This window comes from Prinia subflava, chromosome 8 (assembly GCF_021018805.1).
Source record: "Prinia subflava isolate CZ2003 ecotype Zambia chromosome 8, Cam_Psub_1.2, whole genome shotgun sequence".
NCBI lineage: Eukaryota > Metazoa > Chordata > Aves > Passeriformes > Cisticolidae > Prinia > Prinia subflava.
Window position 1 is genome coordinate 1,072,336 of NC_086254.1, and position 15,885 is coordinate 1,088,220.

Genomic DNA, 15,885 nt, shown 5'->3' on the forward strand with positions numbered 1-15,885 from the left:
CCTCTAATCCCAAACCAAAGCAAAGTGGTGTGGCCTCCAAAAACCTGATGGAGTGAGAAAAGATACATCCTGCCACATCACAACCTGCAGGGAAGGCAGAAGTTAACACTTCTGGGCTCAGGAATGGCAAAATTAACACTCTTTGGTTCAAGAGTGGAAAATTCAGCTCTCCTGTGAGCTCAGCCATTCCTGGCTTTCCAAGCAGCCTCACTGGGTTGGAAAAGGAATGGAGCAGGGACATGATGTGGTGTTTGAACAAGATCCTGCCCAGCTCTGCTCCTGAGGGATGGGCTTGTGCCACCCCACTGCTTTCCCACCCCTCCCAAGGGCACCTTCCAGGGCCTGGGAAGGGTTGCTGAGCTGCTGTAAACCAGAGGTGCCTCCTGCAGGACAAGCAGGGTCTGGGGGCTCTGGGCAGGGCAGGTGGAGCCAGGGCCTGATCCAGTCTCTGCTTCAGCTCCTCTCACCTGAAGTGCCCTTCCCTTGGTGCTTTTTGGAAGTCTCTAACCCTGTCTTTACATCTCATCTGCACAAACCTAATGTTTCCATGAGAAACATCATCCTTGAGCACCCTCAGGGACAGTAAAATCAGTGGTGCCACTCCCATTAGGAAACCAAAATCCACCAGGAGTGAAATGAGCTCCTGCAATGCTGAGGGAGCGACACTGCGCCCCAGCAAGCCCAGCTGGCACCTGGCTCCTGCAAACACCACCTGCTGCTGGGGCTGGGCATCTGCCAGGCTGCAAACCCTCCCTGGACCTGGCCTGAGGAGACAGGCCCAGACTGGGCCACCTGCAAGATTTAGGGTGGAGGACAAGTGCAAGTTGTAGGGTCTGTGGAAGAGGACACACGAGGAAACCTTCCATGACTCAAACTTCACATTAAGGGTGTCCAGTGAACCCAGCACTGAAACTGTGGCAAATGAGGGGTTTGAGCTCACTGCACAAGGAAGATCCGCTATGTTGTGGCCATGGATCTGCTCATTCTAAAGAAAAGGGAAAGGTGAATATTTGCAGTCAGAAGCCAAAAAATTCCACGATTCCAGGATGGCATCAAGCTGAGGTTTGAGCCCACTGCACAAGCAACATCTCTGCTGTTGTGGCCACGGTTCAGCTCGTTCTAAAGAAAAGGGAAAAACCAAATATATCACAGTCAAAAGCCAAAAATTCCACAAGTCCTGGATGGCATCATGAGGTTCATTTGCCCCTCACCACAGACTCCCAGGCTGACAAAAGAGAAGGAATAAATGCAAGGTTCATTTCAGAAACACGAGGAGTCAGCTAAAAACACAAACAAGGCTGAGGCTGTTCCCAAAGTGGAACAGCTCAGCCTCTCCAACCTGGCCAACTGCAAGCCTGAGCCTGACTGTGTTTGATCTGGGAATCAGATTTAGCCCACACCATCCCAATGAAAAATATCACACGTGGTCTGCACTTCAGGCTATGTTCCAATATCTGAAGGAAGGGATCTTTTAATTGAAAACCTTAATGTTTCTCGTTATATTTAAAATTAGAGCAGAACGGCAATAAAATTGGTCATGGGATTGAGACAAGTTTTCAGGGAGGGAAAGAAATTTATTCTTCATTTTTTACATCTAGACATCCGTTAAAAGCTTGGGCAAATTTGATTACGTCAATGCAAGGATTAATAATTAAAGGAACAACAACCACATGCCTTGGAGAGACACACGAGATGGCAGCAGCTCGGGCTGGAGCCTCTGAGGACATCCTGCTTTTGCTGGAATCTCACCCCTGCCCCTCAGTATTTAGAGAAGCAATTTCCCACCAGCTCTGCCATGCAATGCCTTTCCCAGGAATTTTCAGCTGGTGCCTAAACCCAGGGAAATGGTACCAACACTTGGTATCAGGTTGATTTGGAAGGAGGACTGTGCTGTTCCCACACTTTACGAGAGGTTCAAAGAGAAGTGTTCGGGGTAACTCTCTCCAGCCCCCAGCAGGAGCCCTGGCAGACAGTGATGGTGATCTCCAAACACCCCACAGCCCCGAGTCAGCCCCGCCCGGGATGGAGAAGGAGGCTCCACAGCCACCTCCTCCCTGTCCCCAGAGCAGATGGGTGTCCGCAGGCTGCGGCTGGGACACGGAGCCGCTCCGCTCCCGGCGTGGCCTCCAGCCAAGCACAGTCCTTGGAGCTTGCTCTGCGGATCCGGCCGCAGCCCCGGCGCTGGGAGCATCTTCCCAGGCACTGAGGGCAGCCCCAAGCCTTGGATTGAGGGACAGAGTCCCCGACTCCAATGCGGGTTTCCCAGCCAGGCCCAAGGGGTGTTCCCCTCCCTGCCCGTCCTTCCTCCCTCCATGGTGGGAATCTTCTCGTTCATTAACAACCTGCTAATTATCCCAGCAGCTTGGAGCTGGGTTGCAGCATGGAATTAGAACCAGCTTTTCCTTCTGGCACCCACCCCTGGGTGTAATTAATGAGGCAAGAGGAAGCCAGAACACCGGGTCAGCCCGGAGAGCAGGGCACGCATTGATCGGACACCCAGAGCGCGATGTTCTGAGCCGGCCCCAGGGAGGGTGGGTAGCACTTTGGGGTCAAACCGGGTAAAAGAAGATAAAGAAGAAGAATAAGAAAGATGTGTTCATTGTTTTCTTTGGCTTTCTCCATTTGAGCTCAAAATCCGGACCAAGGAGGGCTCCTTGGAAACCCTGCTCTTCGTCCCCTCTCTCCTTTTTTTTTGGGAACACTGGATGGAAGGCTGACACCGTGTCTCAGCCATTCCTGCCCCGCCGAGGGGCACTGAGAGCCCAGCCTGTTGCAGACGGGTGTTCTCACGGAGGTCTGGAGAACGACTGGGTCTGGAGAGGGACCTGGAGCTGGAGGAGGGATCAGCGTCACTCGCATGCTGCCAGCGCCAGGTTGTCTCTCCAGTGCCTTGGCACAAGCAAGTGGCCTCCAAATCCAAATGGCATTGCTTCCCTGCTCACGGGATGCGGGCAGGAGGCTGAGGACCCCGTCTTGCAGAGCTGGGCTGGGGTGACGCAGCCCTTCCCCCTCCCCTTCCCCACCACCCTGGGTGATGCAGCCCTTCCCAACCACCCCGCTCCACCCAGGGCTGGCACTGGGAGGGCAACGCCTTTGGGCACTGCCATCACCAGGACAGAGGGACACGATCCTCCTCCTCCTCCCACTTCTCTGGAGCACTACTAGAGCACAAACTTTGCTCCGTGCACCCTCAGCAGCGCTCGGGCTGCCCTCGCCCACCCCGTTGCCTGTGGGACCCTCTCGCCACCCACCTGCTGGAGGGAGCCTCGATTTCCAGATTGTTGCTGCTGCCACCGCAAATCCCGGTGCTGCCGGCCCCGCGGGCTGCCAGGATGCCCCCGACGGGCGGCAGCAGGACGCTGGCGCTGGCAGGCCCGGGCGGCAGCGCGGCGCCCCGGGGGGAGCAGCGGTGCCAAATTGGGGTTCTAGCCCTTTAAATCCGATCCGGTACTGCAAAAAAAAAAAAAAAAAAAAAGAAAAAAAAAAGAAAAAAAAAGGACGAGCGAGCAGGAGAGAGCCTTCAGACTCTTTTAATTAAAGCTTGTACCATATTCTGTATTCCCAAGTCACGGCAGCCGCCCGCGCTTCCCCAGGACACCTCGGGCTCCGGCACGGCATGGACGGGCACCGCGGCGCGGCGGGCACCGGCGGCTGGAGGTACGCGCGGAGGGACGGGGCTGCGGGCACGGCTTCTCCCCGCTCCTGGCTGCCAGCTGGGAGCATCCCCCTGCTTTCCCCGTGTGTTTTCCTCTGCCGGGGAGAAAGTCTAACGCGTCGCTGTGGCTCACGCGGGGCCGGTGGCAGGAGGAGCCTTCCCACCGCGCACCTGGGGCCCGGGGGCTGCCTGTCCTGCCACCGCCGCTCCCTTCCCTCTCCCCTCCTTCCCTTTTAAATAATTGAGTGCATGACCCAGAGATGTGGCTTCTTTCCCCCGGAGCTGCCGTTCAGCAGGAGATAAGTTGGGCTGCCTGGCCCATAAATCACGGCAGAAGTTGGTCCCCGCCGCGCTGCCGCCGCTCGGCTCCTCTCTGTCCCCCGGCTCTCCCAGGTTAGGGGAGTTTTGCCACATCCTTCCATGCGCATTGCACTCGCAATGCAGAGCAGTTCAGGAGAGCCTCGCGGAGCGAATCCCGGGTTATTGGGAACGACAGCGTTGTTTGCACGCTGGAGTCCCCCCAGCACTGTCACCCACCCCGGCCTTAGCTGGGCTGATAAATCGCCCTTCAGCAGAAGCACTGTGCCCAGAGAACATTTAACTGTGACCTGCCCCGCTCAGGCAGTGATTTTCCTCTCCTCCTTAGCCGAGCAACTCTCTGTTTATATTTCCACGGAACGCGGCTTTTCCCTTAAATTATGGATTGTGGTTCCCTCATCCCCGTCTCAGGTGGGTGCATCTTTAAGGTGCCCTGACCCTCATGAGAGCCCGTCTGAGTCTTTGCGGCCGGGTCCCAGGTGAGGCTGGGTCCCTGGGAGCCTCTCTCCTGCACGGATCCCAGAGGGAAGGAGGCTGTGCCAGCGAACATTTATCCTGGTGCCTATTGGAGGTTAATAACACTTTTGACAAATAGCAGCCTCCTCGAGGCTTGAAATAGGATTGGAAAAGCAGCCACTAATCTCCATGAGAAGTGCTCGATGGTGGCCACCTCTCAGGAAATCAGGAGAGGAGCTGTTTATGTTCTGCACGTTGAGGTGTTAGCACAGCAAAAAAATCCCGCTTTTCTTAATCCAGGGGGAAAAACTCTGCCTCACCTTCACCTCCTAGGGCAGAGGGCTTGGGGAGGGGATCCTGTGAACTCAGCACGGCCCAAAGCCCACAGGACTGTGGGGCTGCACGGTGGGGTCAGGAAAATGGGGGTTTTTCTCCTCACCAATGGTGTTTGCCATGAGCGAGAGAGAGACGGGACAGGGAACTTGGAAGTGAGCAGGGAGAGCGGAGCCGTGGGCTGGAGAACGAGCATCTGAGCACCTGCAGGACTTAGGTGGTTTGTGGGCAGCAAAACACTTTGCCCAGAGCAGTGAGGGAGTGAAACTTGGAGAGGAGGAGGCACAAAGGCTGCAAGGAAAAGCAGAGGTGCCAGGACAGAGGGAAATCCATGGCACGGCTCCGTGCTGATCTTGGGAAGTGCGGGGCTGTGCAGGCACAGGGATGCTGGGCACCCCAGGGCTGGGGGTTACTGGTTTCCCCTGCTTTCCTCAGCACTTCCCACCCCTTGGTAGTGCTTTAGCCATCTGTGACTTTGGTGACATTAGGAAGGAGCTGGTCCCTTGTGATCAGGAGGTGGGATAATGGCTCCATTGTTCCCAGCTCCAAGGGAAGAAAATGACCTGGCAAGGAAACCTGAAAGTGCCTGAAAGGTAAAAAGCCCTGTTCCCATGGTCTGAGTGGGGCTGCAGACAAACTCTTCTCGGGTGAGGCTCCTGGAACCCGTTCTCTCCATCGTGCAGAGCTGGAGAACACGGAGCAGGGTTTGCAAACCACCAAAAAAAAATACAAGCAGCGTGTTGAGAGATGAACAAAATGTGCATCTTTTTTCAGCAAAGCAGCTCAAGCACACGGAGGGTGTGGAGTAATTATTTATAGTGCCATCAGCAGAAATAATAGAATGAAATGAAGGGCTGAAAAGTTTTGCTGACTCTCAGTGAACGCATCCTGGCACGGACGGATCATTCCCGGGCCCAGCCCTTCGTATCTCCAGCGCTCCCAAGAGCAGCCTGGAGACACAGCACAGCCTGGGATCCAGGGAGAGTGGCTGGGAGCTGATCCCAGCGGGAGAATGGAGCTTCTGTGGCAGCTCCCACCTCCCTCCTGAGCCTCCTGTGCTCCCGAGCCTGGATCTGCGTCCCGCTGGATGCCTGGGAAGGAGCAGCGCGCTGCGAGGGGAAGGGCTGGGTGCCCAGGTTTGACTTTTCCATTTCATTCTGGGAACACTGAGATTACGAAGGGGGTGAGGGGATGCTTTTGAGATCAGCAATTAGTGTGATCTGGTGTTTCTGCTCTGTAATTAAGCTCAGACTGCTGAGCTTCAGTCACTGCTGAACCCAGGCGTTGGAAGGACTGGCAGGCACAGACAGGGAATTGCTCACCTGGAATCTATCACTCACATGGAAGGTGACCTGCACTAGGGTTTCTTTTCTAAAGGGAGATAACTGAGTTTGAACTCCCCTTTATGGGGATGAAAAGGCCTCTTTGGCACTTTCCCCTCTTTTTCTTCACCCAGGAATGGTGAGTAGTGCCAAGCCTGTCCCTCCCCACGCGGGCAGATGTTGGAAGCGGCTGCTGAGGCTGGTGGAGGTGGGAAGGGTGAATTTGAACCCTGATTGAGCTGCAGGCCTTGAGCAAGAGTGGCAGAGTCCCCAGGAGTGCACTGTGAGACAGGTTCTGAACAGCCCCAGAGCTCTTTCCTTCCCCAGGCTCCTTGATAGCACCACCAGGGACCATCCCCAGGTGGGCACAAAGGGCTGGGTTTAAAGGTCCCACCAGGCCATTTGCTCCATCTTGCCCTGCCAGTCCATCTCCAACCAGCCACAATTTTCCTGCTCCAAACTAGAGCTGAATTTCTGATGAAGAGGCTGAAAAATAGTTCTATTTTTGTTGTAGGCATTAACCTTTCCTACTTCCTTGACTCTGTAGAGTGGAAAGAGCCCAGGCACACAAGGCAGAGCTCTCATTTCTGCTTTCCCTTTGCCAGTCACCTTTAAACAAAAGGAACCCAGCAGGGTGTCTGGAGCAGGAAGGGACCAATATGGATCTGACGGAGATAAAACCTAAATTTACTACTTTGAGCTGCTAGAATCTAATAGATTCTTCTATTTAGAGCAAGGGATGTTTGTCAAGCCCATTCTCCATCTCTGGCAGGGTATTGCAGTTGGAATTAGATAAATTAAAAGCAGTCTACAGAAGTCTGAAATGGTAAAAACGCAGTATATGAATGAAATTGCGCGGTTATTGAGGGAAGTGCTTGAGGGACAGACACCAGCATGGGGTGTTGGGCTGGGGGTGGCAGAGTCACGGCCAGGGGATGGCAGGATCTGGACATGGACCTGCAGGGATGGATCATCCTGATCATGGTCATCTGCTGTGGTCACTGGGTGCCTTGGCTGGGCTCGGGTGGCCTGTCAGAGCAGGCTCATCCACCTTGCCTGTGTTCTTGTCTTCTTTGATGTTTTTACCCTTTTCCCCCCCCTCCTTTGGGACATGTTTTAACAGAACAGAACAGAAGCCACTCTCAGTGCATTATTTTAAGCCCCCACTTGAATGGAAAGTGTTGAGAGGCTGCCCAGACAATGCAAACCTTGTGTTCCATGGTCACCCAGAGAGTGCCAGAAATCGATGTCTTCAGGAGGCTTGTCTTTAAATAGGGTTAAACCAGATCATGTCAGGAGCCCTGGGGATCCTTGAGAGCAGATTTTCAAGAAAGTCATGTACAGATGTTGCCCGGTTTGATGCAGGTTTCACCCTTCAAACCCTCTTGTGCTCAGGACTGACTGACTCTGGGTTGCTCCTGGGTCCAGCCAAAACCTGGACTCCAGTTTGAGCCCAAGTACTCTGGGAGCCTCAGGCACTGTTTCAAAGGGGATTAATAAACCCTCAGGAGCTGCTGATGCTTCACTGGGAGTTGGCAGGAGGCCCCTGTGATTTTGGAAAGGTTTCTCCTGGAGGTTCCACTGCAGGAGCAAAGGCAGGAAGGGGCTGGCACCCCCAGAGCTGCAAATGAAACAGGAACCTGTTCAGAGTGTGGTTTGATTTTTGCTGCCTCATAAATCCGCTGTGGCAAAGCAGCCTATGGAGCTGGGAAGGGATTAACTTGGGAAGAGGAAAGGTCTCCCAGGGGTTAAGCACAAGAAAGCTGTTGTTGTTAAGAACAAGGAGCTGCCATGGAGCTGCTGCTGTTGTGGAGGAGTCACCTGGCCTGGCTGCCCCCGGGATATTTGTGGCTTGTAATGATCTGCAACCCCCTTGACACCTCAGCTGGCTCCAGGCCTGGGGCTGTGCAGGAGGAGACAGCAGGAGAGTGTCACAGAACCTCAGGCAGGGCCATCCCAGAGCACAGGGCACAGCATTGTGTCCAGAGGGCTCTGCAATATCCCCGCTGAGGAGACTGCAGCCCCTCCCTGGGCAGCCTGCTGAGGGCTGGGCACATCCCAGGGCAGAAGTTGTGCCTCCTGGGCAGGGGGAATTGCTGGGCTCAGTCCCTGCCCGTGGCTCTGGTGCCACTGCTGGGCCCCCGGAGCAGAGCCTGGGCCCTGCTCTGCCCCTCCCTGCACACAGGGACACCCAGGGCTGAGGGCCCCTCTCAGCTGGGGCTCCTCTCCAGGCTGGACAGCCCCAGCTCCCTCAGCCTTTCGTGGGCACGGAGATGCTCCAGTCCCTCCTCATCCTCACAGCCTGTGCTGGCCCTGCTCCAGGAGCTCCTGGCCCTGCTGTGCTGAGGATCCAGAGCTGGACACGGCACCCCAGAGGTGCCCCCAGGCTGGGCAGAGGGGCAGGATCACTCCAGAGGTGCCCCCAGAGCTGGGCAGAAGGGCAGGATCACTCCAGAGGTGCCCCCAGAGCTGGGCAGAAGGGCAGGATCACTCCAGAGGTGCCCCCAGAGCTGGGCAGAGGGGCAGGATCACTCCAGAGGTGCCCCCAGAGCTGGGCAGAGGGGCAGGATCACTCCAGAGGTGCCCCCAGAGCTGGGCAGAGGGGCAGGATCCCTCCCTGACCTCTGGCAAATGTCAGCATGGGCAGGGCTCGATTGTCCATGGTGGCTCCTGGGAAGGGCACGGTTCCCGTGCCCTGGTGATGGACATGGGGATGTTGTGACATGTGACTGTCACACGTGAGATGTTAACTGCTGTCACATGGAGCTGTGGCAGTGCTAGGCAGTTTCTGTCGGGGGGCTCTGTCCCTTGGCACCTCAGTCCATGCGGAGCTGTGTTGGTTTGATAAATTCCTCTCAGTGAGTTCACATGCAAATTCCCATTTTCTGGAACAAAAGGTGCCGATCCCAGAGCCATTGTCATGCAAACAACAGCAGTGGGATTAATCCCAACCCATCCTGGCCTCAAAGGATACCCAGAGAAAAGCCTGTTGGGGCAGGACCCTGTTCAGCTGCACCCTGGCACAGCAGGAGCCCCACTGCACCCACCCCGCAGCTGTTCCAAGTTCCTGATGAATGCTCAGTGGGAAAGAAGATCCAGGCAGTTTGGATAATCCATAAAAACAAGCTGGGAGAGTGGATGGAGTCTTTTCTCCATTAGGTTGTACCATGGATTGAAGGTGCAAATTTTCACCTGTGACCTGACTGAAGAAACAGTGCTGTCTTTGGAATATTTGATTAATACCCTGTTCCCTCCGGGAATGGAAGCTGTAAAAGGGGCTTTTTCTGGGATGTAGGAAGGAGATGGATCTATGGAAAATGCTGTCCCTGCTCTTTCCAGAGGAGCTGAACCGTGTGAGAGGGTGGGTGATGAGGTGATAAGGGCTTATTCCTGTTCTGGCACAAAAGGCAAGGGGGCTCCACTTGGGGTCTCATTTAATGCTTGAGGGAAGCATTGCAGCTCCAGAGAGGCTGGGAGCAGCCAGGGGCATCAGGAAACCTTGGACAGCCCTGCTGATCCCTTTGGGAACACTGACCCTATTTTGCCAGCCCAAAAAGCCAGCAGAGCTTGCCCTGGGTCAGAGCTGGGCCGCCCAGGCTGCTCCAGGCTCAGGTGCCAGGGCCCTGCTGGGGGCGGTGAAGGTGTCCCTGCCCGGGCAGGGGGTGGAGTGAGGTGGGCTTCTCCAACCTCAACCAGTCTGGGGTTCCACGAGCACCCTTGGCAATCTCGTGGTGATTGTCCAGAGGTTAGAGGAGCTGCTGTGTCCATGTGCATCCATGGGCAGGTGGCACAGGGGTGCCTGGGACACAGGGGGTCCTTGGTCCCAGCCACAGGCACTGGGCCCTGGGCATGGCTGTGCCTCTGGCTCAGCACCAGTGCAAGCCCGGATCCCCAAAGGCCAGAGGGGATTGCTTTGGGTTGACAAGAAAAATAAAGCAGTTATTTTGAAACAGGGTTTTGTTTTTTCTTTTAATTACTAGTTTTTAAATGTGTGTTGGGTATGTGTACATTTGGCACACGCTGCTTGTGTTTGCACTCAGGGTCTCCAACCCAGTAATGCCCAGAACTGACAGAACAGCGGCTCTGGAGGGGTTATTGTTTGAGTTACTGCTGTGACTGCTGCTTCGTTATTTGACACAGGCCAATGATGGTTGACTACATGATCAGGTTGACTACAAGTCCAGATTTTGAGGAGAGGGAATTGGTGACCATGGGAGCTGCAGGCAGAAGGTGCAAGAAGGGAAGAAGAGCGGGAGGCTGGGGAGGTTCCGTGGGCTTTTCCAGAGGTTCCAGAGAAGCTTTGCAGTGGGGTTGTAAGGAAACATGAGGTTACCAATGACCCTGTGCTTGTCCTAAGGACTGTCCCGTGTGGGCACCCCCTTCGTGTGTTCCCACGTGCCTCTGGAGAGCAAACACCAAAATAAGGTTTGTTTATAAAAATGAATGTCAGAGTGGGAGAGAGAGCTGTGAGGGGAGTTGAGACTTGGCACTCCCTGGTCCTGAGCTCCAGCCCCAGGCAGGGCTGCAGAGCAGGGCTGGGATGGAGAGCAGCCTTTGCATGGCTGTTTGGACAGCACAAGTGGCTCTGGTCTGACAGTCAGAGCCCAGCACTCCCTCTGGAACCTGGAGAAACCAGAGGCTGCCATGGAGCCTTCCCTCTTCCCTCCCTGCCACCACTCAGGCCACAACCCAAGGCAAGCTCCTGAAAGTCCCTTAAAGCTGTTTATTTTTGGTGATGCCATGGCTGAGGTTCACCCTGAAGGGTTTGAAAGAACAGATTAACTGAGTTTAGGAGTGTGAATTATGAAGAGATTTTGCTCTGTGCAAAGCACAGGGTCACCCGTGATGATTCACTGGGCTTTTTCTTGACCATTAGTTAAACACTTTATGTCCAAACTGTGATCCACATAAAATTCCTGGAACGTTTCTTGCAGCTCAGTGTCCAGCAGCTCCAGGAGGAAATATTTGCTTCTCTGGCAGTAAGAAAAAAGCCACAGAGACTCAGGGTATTGTTATTGTAGCTCCATCCTTGGGACTCTTCCTCTAGTGAGGACAAATTCCCCTCTCACCTCATCTCCTGCAGAAGGCCAAGTGAAGCCCATTCCTCCTCCAACTTCCCAGCTCCTCTCAACCCCTGCTGAAAACTTCCTGAGCTGAAGGCTGTCTGTCACTCTCAATGCATTATTTTATTCCTCTTTTGAGCACTTGATGTCTTCCAGGAATAATTCAACAACATAATTGGGCACTATTTGCAAAAACACTTCCTCTGCCTTTTTCCTTTTTTGAAACGATTTCTTGGTAATTTCCTCGGGTACCTCTTGGGTCTGGTGCTGTGAAAAACAGCAAATGTTTGTTCTCTATTGCCTTTGCTCCGTGATGTTGAGGATGTGATAAAACTCTGGTTTAATAAGCGTCTCCTACATCCCTTTCAAGCATTTCTTTGCCAGACTGAAGGGCCCTGACGTGTCAATCTGTTTCTGTGCAGAATTCACTCTGTGTCTCTGTCCAAGCCCCTTTCCCTCCTCTCACCTTCCTCGTTGTGTTATCTCCGTTCCCAAGTGCTCCGAGCAGGGATTTGTTCATCCTGCAGGTGCACAACAGAGCCAGACAACAGCACAGTTCCAGTTTGTTCTGTGTCTCTGACAGAAATCTCTCACCTTGGATTTTCCCGTGGCTCTTTCCAAGGCAGCCTCCCCCAGTGACTCCTTCCTGGCCAGCAATGCTGAGTCCAGGGCTCAGCGTTTGGTAGGGAGGCTGTGGGGTCTTTTCTCCTGAGCAGGATTTGGCACTGAAATTCAGCTCTTTAGACCTCAGACACTGGATTTTGTACAATTTTTGTGCAGCCATTGCACCAGTTCAGGGTTTGTTCATTGTGGTTGACTCAGTGCCATTAATGAAAGTTGTCACTGCACTCACACACCTCCAGTCCCCAGGTAATTTCCCAATAACTGAGTGGGTCTATTTTACAGGGCTCTCTGGGGCTGCAGTGGGAAGTTGTTTCCATTATGAAAACTGACTGTTCATCTTTGTTTCTGCCTCCTTTCCCCCTCTCCTCGGGAATGGAAAGGAATGCAAACAATTCCCTGGCCCTTTCAGCCGGGTGTATTTCCTGAGCTGTGTTTGGTGCTCACCCATCAGCCACAGCCCCCTGCTAAAACTCCTTCCCTCGTGCTTCTGATGAGGTTTTGGTGTCACCTCCTCAGTGAGTTGTTGTTCAGACCCCTTTTTGGCCGACCCCACTGCTCCTGTCCGAGCGATTTCTCACACCCACGGATCTCTTTCCTCCCTGGATACACTTTGAGCAGTGCCTTTTAACTCTCCTGCTCTGCTGGGTTGCTGCATAACCATTTTTCCTTTTACCTCTGGTTGGTTTGGCAGTCTGTGATTATTCCAGGTTTGCAACAGAGAGTTTAAAGCAGTTATTTTAATCTTTTAACTTCTTTTTTTTTAATTTCTATTCAAGCAACTTCTCAATTTTTAATGTGTTATATAATTTTAATTATATAACAATCAGTATATTGTGTGTTTGTACATGTATACCTTTTTATAATTGATACAAAATTTATGTATTTGCCACAATACATGTATATACAGTCAGGTGTGTGCATATATATACATGGTGTATCTATATTTGCAGTCATAGGAGCAATTCTGACATCTTGGATTGCTCCTGGCCATCTCAGAGCCTTCTTTGTTTTCTGCATCCAGATTGGTGTTTTTACATCCAACAGTTCTTTGTTGTTCCCCAGCACCGCCAATGCCAGCGCTGCCCCGTGTCTCCAATGCCCACGTTGGTTAAACCCCCAGGGCTGGGGATGCAGCAGTGAAGCAGAGGCTGGGATGTGCTGCTGAAGGCAGCTCCTGCTCCTCTGGAAGGGAAGGCTCGAGCCAAGGCTTTTCCCTGGCAGTGGAGTCACCTCCCAGCTCCCACCGTGTCTTTGGGGGTTCCCTCATGTTTTCCTGCTGCTGCCTTGCCCTCTGTGAATCATTGGCTATTCACTGTGCATGGAGAAACCCCCAAATTCCCAAATTCCTGCCTGTTTTTCCCAGTGGGATGAGATGTGTGAGCTCTGTGCTCTGTCCTAGGGATATCCAGGCATTTCCTGTACCTGGAGCAGGAGCAGCTCCTGATTTCTGACTGCTGCAGTCCAGCCCTGCTCTCTGCTGTTCCCTGTCCCAGAGCCTGGGGCACAGGTGCCCTCCTGCCACTCGAGTGGCTGCACCCAGAGTGGCTCAGAGCGGCCCAGGGCACCAGGGCCACCTCCTCCTCCCTGGGCAGCTGTGCCAGGGCTGGACCACCTTTCGAGGAAAAAGTTTCCCCAAGTCCACCCTGAGTCTCCCCTGGCCCAGCCTGAGGCCGTTCCCTCTCCTCCTGTCGCTGTTCCTGGGAGCAGAGGCCGATCCCCCCCGGCTGTCCCCTCCTGTCAGGAGTGGTGCAGAGCCACAAGGTCCCCCCTGAGCCTCCTTTTCTCCAGGCTGAGTCCCTTTCCAGCTCCCTCAGCCCCTCCTGGGGCTCCAGACCCTTCCCAGCTCTGTTCCCTGCCCTGGGCACGCTCCAGCCCCTCAAGGTCTTTCCTGGAGTGAGGGACCCAGGACTGACCCCAGGATTTGAATTCTGGCCCCACCAGTATTGAATAAAGTCATAATTAACCACCACCACTTGTTCATTGATGGCAATTTCAAACCCCTTTCATTTTCAAGTCACTCCTGCATTGCTGTGACAGTGGTCAAATTAGAGGTGGCAGGACTATTCAAGCCAGCCTAAATTAAGTAATAATTGAAATGTTTGAAGGAAAATGAGAATGGTTGTCGGGGTCAGCCTTAAATATGTTTTGCTAGCAGCTTGCAGAAGAATTCTGATGAAAATTGCAGTGCTGTATGAGCAATGATTGTCTTTTATTTCAAAGTAAATAAGTAGAACAGGAGAGAAAGGAGGAGGACACACAAGAGCACAGTTAATAAGATGTATAATCGAATTAAAACTTTTGCCCAGTGATACTGCATGAGGTAAAGCTGTAGATTTTAAATACAGAATAGATTTTGTTTACCAAAGCCCCCAAATGTTTGAAAGCACACTGGACTTATTTATATGTCCCATGCTTTATGGAGTACTTATTTAATTTGGGGAAATGAGGCCCCTTTTGATAAGTAATAGCTCAAAGTGCTGCTGAAAACCAGCAGTGGTATAGAAAAAGTTATTTTAGGTATCTCAAGATCTGCCAGTCAAATCTTGTTTTACAAAAACAAGATGTAAATTCAAGAAAAACATATAAATTCAAGTGCAGTGACTTCAGTCAATGGCACAGAGCACACACTGAGGTTAAGAGACTGTGTCCATTTTTCTTACAAATCCTTACTTTTGCTTCTCTAAGCCAGGAAAACCAGTTCCTGATTTCCACAGGTGCTTTGAGCTGTAACAGCCCTGGGCCATTTAAATCCCCTGGCATGTGGTGGTTTGGGCTGGGCACAGAGTGGGCATCGGGCACAGGTCAGACCCGATGGGCCTGGAGTTCTGTCCAGCCTGAGAGATTCCATAAATGAGGGTCTGGAGCACAGGGAGCACAGCACTTTCAGAGGAGCACTCCGAGATGCCAGGACAGGTGACAAGGTTTGAGGTATTCAACATTGGGATCCCGGTGCTTCCTGTGTTTCCAAAGGCTGGGATCAAGGAATCCATTAGGAAGCATCCAAAGGAGGCCACGACAATGGTGAAGGGTCTTGAGGGGAAGAGGAGCAGCTGAGGGCACTTGGAATGTTCAGCTAGAGCAGAGGAGACTGAGGGGAGACTCATCCCAGTTCCTCCTGATGGGAAGAGGAGGAGCAGGCACTGATCTCTCCTCTGTGTGACAGGGACAGGGCCCAGGGAAGGGCTGGAGCTGGGGCAGGGCAGGGTCAGGTTGGATTTTGGGAAAGGTTCTTCCCCAGAGGGTGCTGGGCACTGCCCAGGCTCCCCAGGGAATGGGCACAGCCTGAGGCTGCCACAGCTCCAGGAGCTCCCAGGGATGCCCAGGGTGGGATTGTTGGGGGGTCTGTGCAGGGCTGGGAGCTGGACTGGGTGATCCTTGTGGGTCCCTTCCCACTCAGGATATTCCATGATTCTGTGAGGCCCTGGGCATCCTCCCCTGGTTCCACCCACACCCTGCCCATGGTGCCCATTTAAGCCCAGCCTCCTGTGGGCACCTTTGCTCCCACCCTGTCTCCTGGCTGCACCTCCACTGCAGCTTTGTTTCCATCTGCTCCTGACTGAGCTTTTTGGGTGGCGCTTGGATCGAGTTCTACACTTTTTCCCTGAGTGTCACCAGCACTCAGCTCTGCTCAGAATTTGGAGCCTGCAGGGCTCCTTGGGGAGGGCACCCCCTGCACTGGGGCCACCCTTGGGCCCTGCTTTGCTCATGCCACCGTGGAGCAGATCCCCCTCCCTGACCCGACACTCCAGCCTGGGATCCCTCCTGCTGGGTCAGTGCCACCATGAGGAGTGCTGGCCTGGCTGGGCTGAGTTTGGCCTCCCCTCTGCAATCTCCAGGAGCTGATGCTGCAGCCAGGAGCAGGATGTGGAGCTGGGATGGAAGAGGCCTCCTTGGCTGGCTGAGCACCTCTGTGCCCGCAAACTGCTGCTGAAGCCTGCTCAGGGCTGAGCCCGGCCATCTCAGAGCCCAAAGCCTGCTTGGCACCTCCCCTGCTGCCCGAGGCTGCAGCTCTGACTCAGAGCAGCTCTTTGCCGTTCCACACTGATTTCCCTGGCGCTCCAGCCTGGCCATCCTCACTGACACCTGCTGGAGCCTGGCTCACAGCCACACCTGC

At 53.8% G+C, this 15,885-nt stretch overlaps 1 protein-coding gene and 1 long non-coding RNA gene across 4 annotated transcripts in view; one reads left to right on the top strand and one right to left on the bottom strand.

The window, feature by feature from the left end:
* Positions 1–1,573: 1,573 nt before the first annotated feature.
* LOC134553078 (uncharacterized) lies at positions 1,574–4,622 on the bottom strand. The gene is made up of 3 exons (XR_010081027.1): positions 3,548–4,622; positions 3,252–3,450; positions 1,574–2,831 (listed from the first exon to the last, which is right to left on the bottom strand). It is a non-coding gene; the product is annotated as an uncharacterized LOC134553078 (long non-coding RNA).
* CALN1 (calneuron 1) overlaps positions 3,460–15,885 on the top strand; it is a 140,097-nt gene continuing 127,671 nt past the window's right edge. For 2 of the 3 annotated variants that reach the window (XM_063402365.1, XM_063402369.1), the window contains exon 1: positions 3,460–3,657. The gene's annotated coding sequence lies outside the window, so the exon portion shown is untranslated. Of the gene's footprint in view, positions 3,658–5,416; positions 5,899–15,885 lie in introns of those variants that run through there. The other variant, XM_063402366.1, reaches the window with a different exon arrangement.